A 13,897-nucleotide genomic window follows, 5' to 3' on the forward strand; every position below is an offset into this window, starting at 1 on the left:
TTTGAGAATCAATGAGAAGTGAAAGACAGCTGCATATATTAATCATACATTTGTAAATGTGTTTGATTCTGTTATTCATTGGTAGCTTTGGGTGTATCATTAGCTAACATTTTTAAGTCCAATTCTGTCCGTTTTAAGCTGCCAAGAAAAACATTCAGCGTGATAAAGTTACAACTTTTTAAACAGGTATGAGATATGGTAAATTATGGTTCGATAAGGTATATTAGAGTTGGATGAAATCATTCATGGAACATGCATGCAAGAAAATTAAAACAAATAAAATTATGTGATAATGTTACAACTTTTTAACATGCATGAGATATGTTAAATTAGGGTTTGATCAAATTATTCATTCAACGTGCATGTAAGAAAATTGAAAAAATGAACAAGTAGATCAAATGCGATCCTTAGTTGAGGTGGCAGTTCAAGGCAATCTTGTGATAGAGTATTGAAAACTTACGTCAAGTGGGGCCATGATGCAACTGTGGCTCAAAACGGACCTATTGGAAAAAATTGTGAATATGGCAACATGTACAGCAGAAGGAAATGATACTTGCTCTGTTGGGCAAAGTTAGAATCCCCAAACTCAGTCCAAAAGGCCCAAAACTGGAAAAATAAAATATTGGCCTGATTTTGGGTTTAGTTGATTTGTCCATGTCCACCATTCCTGTTTGTCCTCATCCATGCATAAGAGATGACTTATTGAATTCCCAAGGTGAAATGCTTTATTTTTCCCTTGGGCTCTTCTTATATCTTGATGCATTTAGTTGTATATAGTAAAGTATCTCACCTGAAAGAGACATATAGATAGAATAGCTTCATAGCAAAACATGTCTTCACAGAGATTTCTACATTCTTGTGACATGTAAAGCATAGCAGAGGACAAAGAACGACATACCTACCTCACTTCTCAGAGATTGCTTCTTTTCTTTTGTAACAACCTGGAAGGAATGGCTTACATCTTTTCTTAGAGATATCTGTATATCCCTCTTGTATCGATGTAGCAATAAATATATTTATTAAAAGGTTCCTTGTGTGTTTATTTCACTCTACTAATGGTTCATTTAGCTATAACTGTGCAATTATATTTTTAGTTATGATTATTGTAAATTTGTAGTTAAATGCTTTTGCCTAAAAAACATTAATTTCATACATCCATTGTCCATCAGAATACCCATCCAATTTGGATCAAATATTGTTGTTGATGGTCAAATTTGTAGAACAATTTGTATGCTATAAACAGATTAAAGTTTGCAGACAAATTGCTATTGAAAATGTTGAAGTTGAGAAAATACAACACCACAGGAGCCCAAATGATCTCTGCAAGCTGAAAAACCTGTTACAAGGAGAAGCAAGGAAGCAAATCACAGAAGGAACAAAAACACAGGAAAAATATGCTCAAAAAGAGAGAGCTCAATATTCTCCAAAAATGTAATGTCAATAATAATCCTTCTTCATACAATGAAAAGAAAGAACTCAACCTTTAATAGGTCAAGAAACCCTAAAAGGGAAAACCTAGGTTTGCACATAATAATTAATAAAATAATTAATTAATATGCACCTAAAGTTAGCTTAAGTGTAAAAGAGATAAATAGGAACTTAAAGAATTAAACAAATATTGTTTAATTAATCAAGTAAATACCCGAATACTCTAACACCCCCCTTTAAGCTAGACTTAGGGAGAAGCTAAAACCTAGAACAACTACTGAAAACAAGAAAGATGGGTCCCGACAACAAGGCCTGATCAAGTACCCAAATACAATAAAATCTCTATGAATTGGAGAAATAGAGAAAACCACATGGGAACAAAACTCTACTCCAAAAAGAGATGGAAAAGAACACCACTGAAGCATGAAGAACCTGCAAACTCTGTCGAAGAATAATTGCTGATCTGAAGAACCTCCACTGAAATAGAACATGACCAGGTAGAGAAGACTATAATCTGTATGAGTGCCCTCAAATGATACTACTCGAATCAGATGGCAAACAAGGCAAACACTGATTTCAAAGATACAGATGGCATGAAAATACCAAAGCCTGAAGAGCTGATCAATCGAACCACGGAAGCATTAGAACCAACAGGACAAACCTCCCCATAATGCTTAAAAAAGGGAGAGGGACAGGTACACTGAAAAGAACAGCCAACAAGAATTGCATGACGAAGAACCAGGGACATCAAAGGTGCTGAGAAAAGTACATGGTGTCGTGGAAGGAACACTCACTTGACACATATCATGAGGTGAATGTCGTGGAAGGAACACTCACTGGACAAAGGAAGATGGCAAACAACAGGCAAACATCAACCCCCTCATGGCACTTTATCAATAGTGCATGTACAACAAGGCACAAGATGTGCAAGATCCCAAGTAAACAATGCATGATGGCACTTTATCTCACTGTGTTTGTATATATACAAGATACAATGATAAGAAGACTGGAAATAGAAACGAAAACCAGAATAGAGACATCCTACTCAGAGAAGAGATCCCAGGACCTGAAACAACCAAGATATCCACCAGAGTGCTGAAAAGAAAAAAACTGAATAAAATATGCATGGAGCAGAATCTGGAAATAAAACTCATATGGCTGGAAAGTACACAGCACATGCTTTCCGAAAATATAAAGTTTTCGAAAAATGGAGTTCGGATGCTCATTCTACGTCTCCCGGAGTGCAAAAAAGAGACCTCACTTTGATTGGAAAAAAAAACACAGTCAAACAACAAAATTGGAAAAAATTACCAACACCATGAGGTCCGGCTCGGAACCAGCTTTTCGACGCCTACTCGTTTTTGAAAAAACGACTCCGTATGCCCAAGATAGGGCCAAAAAACCAAACCCCCCTTGAAAGAGGCAAAAAAGGGAGTCTGGTGGCTGGGCGGTGCTCCGGTGGCCAGTGGGTGGTGCTCTGGTGGCGGCTTGGTGGCTCCCCGGTGGTGCGTCGGTGGTTGAGAGGTCACCGAGCGGCGGAGCCAGGGTGGCTGGCGGCCAGGTGGTGGGAAGTGCAGCCGGCGGTAGAAATGGCCGGGCGGAGCAGTTTCCGGTGGCGGGGGCAGCAGCCATCGGCAGGGATGCTCAGGGCGGTGGCAGGGTCGGTAGGCGGGGCAGTGGCCACTGGCGAGGGTGCTTGGGGCGGCGGTTGGTTGTTGTTGGCGGGAGTGTTGCTGGCGGCGACGAGCGGGAGCAGCGGTGATGGGGAAGCGGCCATCGATGGCAGTAGGGGTTGTCGGGCGGGGAAGTTGGGGCCGGAAGGAAGTCGGCGACGGTGGGGCCGGGCCCGCATGGACGACAACAACACCGTACCAATGCCTGCAGGGCCTGCAACAAGGTAGGAGCCCCACGGTACCCTGCATACCGTGGGGTTTTTTTTTTGATTTTTTTAAAAAAAATCAAAATTTTGGCCTGCATGCCAGAAAAAGGCAAATTTTTTTTTTGAATTTTTTTCGAACTGCGTGCCAGGGTCGTACGACCTAGATCTGAGAAAAAAAATACTCCAAGAGGCTCAGGAACCAAAATAGGTCATATTTTATATGACCATAGGGGTTTTCGGGCTTTCTAAGCATGATGGTGAGGTCCGTTTAGGCCCAAAGTGCTCAGAAAAAGTCAAACCCTAGGTACATAAATTTTTTTTTCTGAAACCCCAGATTTGCTTCCAAAGCAAAAATTTTCAAAACAAGAACAAGTAGCTGCAGATCTGAAGCTCTGATACCATGTTGAAGTTGAGAAAATACAACACTACAGGAGCCCAAATGATCTCTGCAAGCTGAAAAACCTGTTACAAGGAGAAGCAAGGAAGCAAATCACAGAAGGAACAAAAACACAGGAAAAATATGCTAAAAAAGAGAGAGCTCAATATTCTCCAAAAATGTATTGTCAATAATAATCCTTCTTCATACAATGAAAAGAAAGAACTCAACCTTTAATAGGTCAAGAAACCCTAAAAGGGAAAACCTAGGTTTGTACATAATAATTAATAAAATAATTAATTAATATGCACCTAAAGTTAGCTTAAGTGTAAAAGAGATAAATGGGAACTTAAAGAATTAAACAAATATTGTTTAATTAATCAAGTAAATACCCGAATACTCTAACAGAAAAGCATGGGAAAAAATTACCGTGTTGCATACCTGTATTGCTGTTGTAAATAATAGAGATGCATTTCAAAATCAATAAACCCATCTCTTCTATAGGTTTACTTGTAAGATTGAGACACAAAGCAGCTTGAGGGTGAATATAGGAAGTAAACATTTGATTTCTCCAGCTGTTTTGTAGACTTCACATGGCTGGTAATATATCTCCCCTTGCGTGATCATCACTCTCTTAATTTGTACTTTAAGGAAACTGGGGTAAATTTCTGAAGCTATAACTTCTATTCTTTTTAATTCAATCTTTATTTGGACTAGTGTAATGTCCCTTTTTTTTGGTTTTCCTTAATTTCTTCAAGTATAATAAACTCTAGCTCAATAAGAGTTGAATAATTAAAAAGTATGAATCTAACTTTGAAAATGCAATGTAATAACTTATTAAACAATTTATATTTAGTGCTTAGATATATTTTAGAAAATGTAGAACTTATCCTTTTAATTCTGCTGTAAATCATCCTCTGATCTGCAATGACTTTTATCTTCAATGAAAGTGCCAAAATATCTCTCTAGTCTGCCAAAGTTAGGAGTTTTTGTCCACTAGCTTAGTTGTAGGAACTAAGAGATTTTGTCCTTAATTTTGGGCCTAAGGGGTTTCATCCTTAGGCTGTTAGAATTTTGGTTCATATTCACAAGGGAAGATAAGAATATAAAATATCTTCACAACTTGATGCCCTTTTCTTCTTGAGTTATCCTTCTTATGTACCTGTTGATGTGTTGCTCAGGCACATGCAAACTCAGAATAAAATACCAAGGTATCTTATACTCTCTTGAACAAAATCCTTTGGATGCTGAAGATTAAGCTTAAGGATCACCCAAAAAGACTTCAAGGTTCGTGTATGTAGGATCACTACGTGTGGATAAGCCTAGTTGGTCATTGTGATTGCTGTTTCATCCAGGGGCATTTATGGTTCGAAAAAGATCTCATGAAGTGATTAGCAGATGGTATGCAATGGTATTTCTCCTAAAACTGCTAGATGATTACCCAAAAATGGCAAAAGGTTGAGGTTCTAGAGGATTACTAAGCTATTCTAAAATGAATGAAATTAAGAAACTTGACTCAAGTGAAACTCAACTAGTTACAGCTTCACCATATACAAATAACTCCACTAAAACTAGTGCAGTCTTCTAAGGATGTTTGTAGTATTTTCAAATCACCGCAAACCATAGACACCATCAATTAAATGAATATCAATGATTAAGCGATAATCGAACTTAAACACTTTGAAATGTTCCAGTTGACCATACAAGGCTCAATTACAATCAACAGGAAAGCTAGTGGTATGGATAACGAGCTTCACAATACATCAAATGCAACATTCCATCATGTAATCTAAATACTAAAGCTAACATAAAAGATTGACTTGAGATGATGAAAGGAGCATGCAATAAGCTTCAAGGATTGAGCAAAAACACCATAACTTCAATGTTTCATTAATCCAAAAGCTAAACATCAAAAATTCTTTGAGTCTCTCTCTTGCCAATATTGCTCTCTCTTCTATTGCTATCACTATTCTCCAACTATTACTATCAACTATTCACTATTGTCTATTATTAATCTTTACAAATGAAATGAGTGGAGCTTATATAGAGCTTCCAAATACAATGAAGGGCCGAAATCGAATGGAGATTAAGGGCCACGTTTTTGCCACCTAAACCCTAATTAAGGTTTGACACAAATGAAAACCCTATCTGGATAATCATCACCATGAATGAACCAATAAGAAGGCAACATATGCTAACACAGAAATCGAGGAAGCATCCTCCAACAGGAACGCGAAATGCCACATGGGATCATAACAAACTATCTTCTAGAATCTGGTTCCCTTTCTCACGTTCCTTTCTAGCATATTTGATGAATCTAGACACCATCTCCTCTATCTCATTCATCTAGATCTCAGGTAGAGATTTCAGTTGTTCTTCCATATGCATGACCTCGTCAAAAGCTTTGACGATGGCGTCTTCCCATTCAGGCTTGAGCTCTTGAGTTTTACTTACCAAAACTGCGAATTCATACATCTTTGGTTACCATATCATTTGTACCGATAATCTTTATTCTTTCTTGCAACTCCTTGGACTCTATGATTGTCTATGGATCAATCTTTCTTCTCAAGACGATCTGCGCTACTCCCACTATCTTATCATGGATCTGGTGCATATCATCATGAACTTGACCACACCCATTTCCAATCTCTTTGAAGATAATCTTCTTCGTGCGAAGCAAGCCACTCCATTGTAGAAGATTAGGAGTAGTTCCTTCCTTTCTAACCTTTTCCCTTGATAGGATCTCTCTTGGTGTCTTCCTTATCACTTGAAGCATTGGGATGACAACATCTCTAACATGAATAAATGTATCGGAGTCTTCTATGAGTACATGAGTTCTCTCAAGGACCCTTATGACTGTATCAAGTGTTTGCATGCTGTTCTTCATGAACTTGCTCACTCGAGTGTAGGAATCCTCTATCCATGTATCCATCAATTGCGTTGAATTCCTCATTTTCTCCAAATGATCAACTGTTTTTGCAAGAAGCAAGGGAGGTGGTGTAGCTGCTGGACTTTGATGCGTCAAAGGTTGTTGAAATTGTTGGACATAGTTCTTCCATGCACTTATCTCCTTTTCCAACTTCCTATTCTTCTCTATTTCAGCTCTCAACATGTCATTGATAGCCTTCACTGAATTAGTCGCATCACCCATAGCCTGCACAGAGTTGAGTGGTCCCAAGTCGATGGTCTCCATATCATACTCATCAGCTGTAATCTCTTCTTCATACTTAACAACTCTTGGAGTGGCTATTTGCAACTTTCTCGATCCCAAGTCATCTCTAATTGCCTTTGACATCTTCGTAGCTTTCCTCTTCTCAGTGACTTCTTGAGTTCGACTTAGAAGACTCGCTATGTCATATGTTTGTTTTTCTTCTTCGGCTACCATCACCTCTTGAGCTAATCTTTCCTTTAACCATTTCGAAATAGAAGATCTCCCTTCTTGAATTTGTGCTCCTTCGATCAATTGCTCATATCTAGGTGGTGAAGTAGTTTCATCATTGTCCTCTCCGCCTTCTTCAATCTCTTGAATGAGGTGTGTGATATCATCTTGCCCTTGAGATGCCTTTTCTTTGTCTTTAGCATTGTGGACCATAGACTTAGCTGATTCATTGGCTCCTTGACTCAACTCTTTGTCTATCCTTAGTTCTTCAGGTTTGGAAGGAGGATGATTCGTACTTGATTTATGCTTCTTCTTTATGGGTTCCTTTTCACCATGGTCTTCCTTCCTTTTTGATCCTCTTGAATGAGATGGTTGTGGTGCACTACCACTTGCACTAGCTTCATCTTCCTCTCTTCTTTCTTCTAAGTGAAACGTTGGTGTTACATTTTTCTCTTTCAATTTTTGATGCTGCACATCTACCCATATGCAAGTGTATTCCATGACTGGCTTCATTAACTCCTTCGAATCATCGATTTCCAAATTTGCCCACTTGAATTTGACCTCCTTATCTTCCTTGGCGTAAGCTCCTTGAAGATATCTACCACTATCTTGAACTTGATCGGCTACATGAAACAACTTGCCTTCTCTGATGAAATCGAGTGGTAGCCTCGAATACATCTTCCTCTTTACTTCTATATCATTTTGAATATTCATCCAATAATCTTCAATATGCCATCGATGCCTGTTGTTTCTTCCGAAAATATCTTTCACCTTGCCATATGGATCAAAGAACTCTCTCATTGTGAATGGCTTGAGTGAATGAAGTGCTAACTCTTGCTCGATATCTTCTGCTGCATGAGCGGATGGGCATGACTCAATGGAATCTCCAAGTGTGATGGGAAAAGAAATTCCAGCTCCATGTCTATGCCTATATGCCTTGATATATGCCAATAACTGTCTCACCACCTCGAGTAGCACAACTTTGTTGGTTGGGTATTGCGGCAACATATATGGAGGAACATGAGATCCTTGAACTCTGATGTAAGTGAACCTTGGGAACTGAATGAACCATGCACCATGTTGCTCTACCAATGCCTAAGCTTCTGGAGAGAGTCTTTGTTGTGATCCACCTCGAAACTGTCTTGTGATATGCATGGTGAATGCATCATTCACCCTCCTGTAGTGTTGTTTTGGTGGATGTTTGAGTTGCGGATAACAATCATACACCTTGATCTCCCCAGATCTCCTTCCAATTATGCCTGTATACATGAGTCCCGGATATTCAAAATTTCTCGCAATGGAGTATATGATGTAAGAGCTCATATAGAACGTCCTGGTGCGCATTAGCCTCCTTAATTGCTTATCAATGCTGTTGCTAATAAATTTTGCCCAATTGATCACCTTCTTGTCACGGGTGACTGTTTCAATGTAGTAGAACATCCACTCCTTGAAGAATGAAGCCTCAGGTACACCAACTAGTCGATGGAGCAAGGTGACGAAATCTCTATATTCATCATGGAAGTCAATCTTATGCAGTCTATCCGGCCATCTACTTCTTCCTCCTCTACTCTTCTTCAACCAAAATTTGTCGATGATCTTCGCACAAGCATCAGGATCATCATCATAGGCTGATTTAGCTCCTTCTAAGGTTATATAGATCATTTCCTTGGGCTCGGGTAGATGAAATGTCTCGCTGATAGCTATCTCCGAGAGATATGCTAGCACCTTCCCATCTTTTGCCACAATTCTCCTCGATTCCGAGTCATAGTGTTGAGCACATTCCATGATAAGCTCGTAGCATTGCAGGGCAGGAGGAAAGCCAGCTGCGTTTATGAGTCCACTTTCGATCATCTTCTTAGCTGTTGGTGTAGGTTCGTTGATATATGATGGGTGGAGAAACTTCTTGGTGTCGAACTTGCCAAGATGAGTGTCTCCAACTTTGCTCGAATTTGATGTAATCCTGCTCTCGAATGCACTCCCCTTCATATCTTCCTTGATGAGTGCTTGGCAGGAGAGAGTCTTGTTTTGTTTGGGAGCCTCCATCTTTCACCTATAAGAGATGTATAAGTTAGATTAATGATGAAAGGGTAGGTAAAATTCAAATTCAAATCAATCTTCTTGATGAAAAAAGATTGATTTTATAGCTAATGCAGATCTGATTTCAATGAAATTCAGTCAAAATTTAACTATAATCAGACCTAAGATGACTCCTCTATTAAGCAAGATGTTATACTTCACCTCAAATTTTACTGATTTCATCCTATTTAAAGACTAAGTAATGGTAAAGAGGTCTGCAAGAGATAAGTGGAGATGAATAAATTCGCCCTCCAAAGAATACACTTGCTGATCTTTGTGTAAATTCGCCTCAATGAAGTCATTTGCTGCTGATTCTTTTGGAGTAAATTCGCCTTCCTGCTGATAAATTTGCTGACTGCTGATGGAATCTGCTAGCTGCTGATGAAGTTTGCTCAAGAAAGAAGAGACAATTTGTTTGATTTGATGTTGAAATGATTGTTTCAATCTTTCCTTTATAGGCGATCTAGGTGAATAGATGTGTCTTTTACCTTAAGGCCGACTTGTCATCAAATAAAAATTTAAATGAAAACATACCTAAGCCTACTCATCTCTAGATCAATTTCGAATTTGCTTTGGGCTCTTAAACCTTGCCTTAATCGAATTTGAAATCATGAATTTCGCTCCATAATATCAACTCCCGAAGTTGTCTTGTAGTTTCAAATTCATGAAGTTTACCTTGCATAAACTTCGCTCCTCTTGCTTGATTCATGAACTTCGCTCCATTCCTTCAACTCCCGAAGTTGTCAACTTCACTCCTATCTCCCAATCCATGAAGTATGAACTTCGCTTCAGTTCTTCAATTCATTAAGTATGAATTTCGCTTCAATCTTTCAATGCATGGAGTATAACTTCGCTTCAAAGGCTTAAGTCATGAAGCTGTTGAATCTTACTCTTACCCATCAACTTGTGAAGTTTGCTTGAGAAGTGTAACTCATGAGGCAATGATTTCGCTCTAAAACCTTCTAGGATGAAGTTCGCTCTTCCACTTTAATTCATGAAGTTGTAAGATCACTCCAAATCGGTAGTTCATGAAGTGAAAAACTTCGCTCCAAATCGGTGATTCATAAAGTAAAAAAAATCTTCGCTCCAAAATTGGTGATTCATGAAGTTGGAAGTCCACTCGAAAATGCTCAAACATGAAGTTGCTTCTCTTAATTATTTCTCCTATTTATATCCAACTTCATTTAAAAATCGTTCCACTTAGCAAGATCATGAACTTCGCTCCTTATCCCAAACACATGAAGTAGCAACTTCGCTCCAAAACCTCAACTCATGCAGTTGGTAACTTTGCTCCAAATCCTCAACTCATGAAGTTGGTAACTTCGCTCCAAAACCTTAATTCATGAAGTTGGTAACTTCGCCTCTCCTTAGCAATTTGTGAAGTGGGGGATTTCGCTCCAATTTGGTCAAACATGAAGTAAAGAATTTCGCTTGAAGCTTGCAACTCATGAAGTAGGGGACCTATTGACGTGTCTAAAGTCGCATTGCTGCAAATTCCATACGGCCAGTGTAGAATAGAATAAACTTGTTGAGTATCCTATCTTCTCTTGAGATAAGGAATTCCCTAATGCTATTTCTGACGTTTGATCAAAGGGGACAACCTCAAGGTTTTGTTTGTCAGGTCTTGACTGCGGGATTCCTCAGTGGTTTGATGTGTTTTGCTGGAAACACAAGGGGGACTTACGGTGGAATAGGCAGTTGTTGGATGAGTTCCCCAAAACTTTAATGGTCTTGCTTATCAAATGGTTTAAGTTGGGCTGATATTGTTTTCAATAGGACTGTGGATTCTTCTTGATAAAAAGGGGAAAAAGGAGGGATAGAGAGAGAGGGCAGAAAATCTAAATTATTTAACTAAGATAGCAAATTCAGTAAACAGATAGACACCTCCAAATAACAGATTAAGCATTACCAGCCATTTAAGCACAATACTTGCATCAATCCAGTGCGATCTTCAAGGGAAAATTAAGTTTTCATGTTATCAAATACAACATCAGAACTTTTACATTCATTTAGTGAGCATCCAATAACCAAACTAAGCATATGAAAGGTTCAGATTAACCATGCAGAAGGAAAGACAATCGGCCATTCCCTAATGGTATGAACAGCGAGGATTCTATTAGATGTTTACTTAGAAAATGCTATATAAAGGAAAGAAACATAACTGAAAATTCTAAATTAATGAAGAAGGAGACCATGCACTCACAAGGAAACTTGAAACAGTCTTAATTTTGCATTAAATCCTGTAAATTTCGCCAGAGCTTCAACAACAATCCAAGAACTTCTTTCAAAAATGAGGGAAAACCAGTCCCTTAAATAGGCTTCAAAAATGGATGAATGGCCAAGATTTAATCTAATCAAGTGGCTCGGATTCATCCATAAAACATGGCTGCCCATACCCATAAATGGGAGGTAAATATCAACAACCACCCCAAAGGGAGTAATAACTACCCAAAAAGGTAATTAGAACTTATACAAAAATAATCCAAAAGGTGCATACATAAAGTTTTACATTTAGTTGACTTGGAAGTCAAACATGACCCTTTGGCCAAAAAGTGCACTTTCAAGATTTAAAAGGAAAAAACACTTTCTAGGAAAGCACTTTCTCTTTTCCAAGAACTCATCTTCACCATGCAAATATTCCTGCCAAAGATCACGACCTGCCGCACGTTCCTCACGAACATACTCCTGGAACTTGATGCATAATTGGAATAGCAAACTGAATGGAGGCATAGGAGGATGGCGGTTTTTATACTGCATGCCCTCAAGGTATTGGTCTACGTGCTTCGAACCACCCTTCCAGCTGGAACGATTATGCTCAAAGCACAACATGTCTGACTGGAATTGACCAGCAAAACTTAGGTCCTTAGTGGAATAGGTAATCCTATCCGTCCCTAGTCTTTCCTCCCAATCCGGCTGTATCACTTCATCGGACAGGGCATTTTGCCATCCCGAGACCATTGATCAGAGGATCATTTTGCTGAGTTCTTGCATGGTGTTCAGAATTGTCTCGCATGCATTGTGTTCTTTATGAATGATTTCTCGTGTCATTCGTCATGGTGATAGTCTAGTACCATTCCTTAAGAGTGCGGATGTTATAAGGATCTAGGATGGTGGATAATGTAGGAATCTGTGCATGGGTCCAGAAGAGAGCTCTCATGAGGGGAAGAGTAGTGGTAGCCACTTCATGCATTCTAAGGGATTCCCTCTTTACCTCTAACAGCCGGACCAAGGTGGCCTCTCGATGGTGAACCATCTCTTTTACTTCTTCGAGGATTCGTTCTCCCCTCCCTTTGATGCCTTGTATCCATTCTTTGACGGCCCTCGCAGTACCCCATACTCTTTCAAATTTTGTTGTGGTCCTTTGTGCCAATGCTGTCGAGGGAATGTGGGATTCACAAGCATTGTGTAATGGTCTCAGGAGTTGATCGATGTATCCCTCGGCCTGCTCGGCACGAGCTCAATACATGTCCTTTTCAGCTGTTATCTCTTCAAGTTGCCTGAGCATGTTCTGTACTGAATCCTTGAATTCCTCCTTTTCCTATTCCTTAGTGGCTCGTCCGATGGGGACGGTTGTGATGCTATAATTTGCCAGTGTAACCTGATCTGCTGGCTTGTCTACAGGCGGGGTGGCGATGTGAAGAGTACGGTTCCTTTGCTTATCTTTAGTCATTCTATAATATGCCTTGGGCTTTTTCTTCCCCTTAGCTTTAGCTTGGTCTATGCGTGAGAAGATGTCCTCCAAATCGATAGGTGGTTTGGTGGCGGCTTTGCGTTGGGCTCGGGCAATCAACCATTCCTGAGGTACAGTCTGGGCTGATGCTATGGTTAAATTTTCACTCTGTTCTTTGATGTTTTCAACCGACTTATCACAAATTTGCAGCTGTTCCGTTACAAGAGGGGTAGAGGATGTGTCAAGTTCTTTGCTTGCAGCAGAGTTTTCTCCCACTTCACTGAACAATTGCCTGGTGCCTTCGCGTGATGGTTGCTCTTCGGTCCTTTCGAGCTCGCGGGTCTTTGTTTTTTGCTCTCCTTCAATAGTAGAGTCATCTTTGGTAGTATTATGGAGCAACAATTCATGGCGGCTCTGTTGGGTGGGTTCATGCACTTCAATCCCCTGAATGGATGGAATTTCTCCTTCTTCAATTTGGTTACTCAGCTCGGCTGATTCAATAGCTCTTAGCTCGATGTCTAGCATGTCGGGTGCGGGAGGGTCATCAACTCCAAATGCATCAATGTCGCTCTGGGAAGGCGGAGCAGGTATATAGTCTAGCTCTACCACATCGTCGGCCGAACTGGGGTCCTTTGACGATGAAGTGACCTCTGGTTTCCTAATGGGAATCTTTTCCCTTCTTGTTCTCTTGGATGTCCGAGTCCCTCTGCAAGCCTTAGCCTTCTTCCTCTTCTCGGGCTTTTCAATTTCTTCCTTGGGTGCACTGGAAGTTCCCTCATCTTTGAAGGACTGAGAATCGAGGCTACCCATTAAGTGGTAGGTGAACTGGACTCCTCCTTGAATTAGTTGCTCAATCTGCTGATGCAACCATTGGTCTGTATATCTTGCTGGGGCTGCCATGACTGCCTCAAAATCAGTGATCGGGTCTTGCGACCAATCAACGCTTGGCAAAAGATGCCTTACTGCCTCAAATTTTCGGACTTGCAGACAATTCCCTGAATCTGTGAGTTGATCTAGGACCCGGCGATATTTAAAGAGTCGCATTTGTTGCACACTCAGCCTAGTATATTCACGCCTTCGGACCTCATA

At 39.9% G+C, this 13,897-nt stretch overlaps 1 protein-coding gene across 4 annotated transcripts in view; it reads left to right on the forward strand.

The window, feature by feature from the left end:
- Positions 1-13,897, forward strand: part of LOC131051635 (putative D-cysteine desulfhydrase 1, mitochondrial) — a 130,688-nt gene that overhangs the window by 9,484 nt on the left and 107,307 nt on the right. The window lies entirely within an intron of this gene.

Source organism: Cryptomeria japonica, chromosome 8, assembly GCF_030272615.1.
Source record: "Cryptomeria japonica chromosome 8, Sugi_1.0, whole genome shotgun sequence".
NCBI classification, from domain to species: Eukaryota; Viridiplantae; Streptophyta; class Pinopsida; order Cupressales; family Cupressaceae; genus Cryptomeria; species Cryptomeria japonica.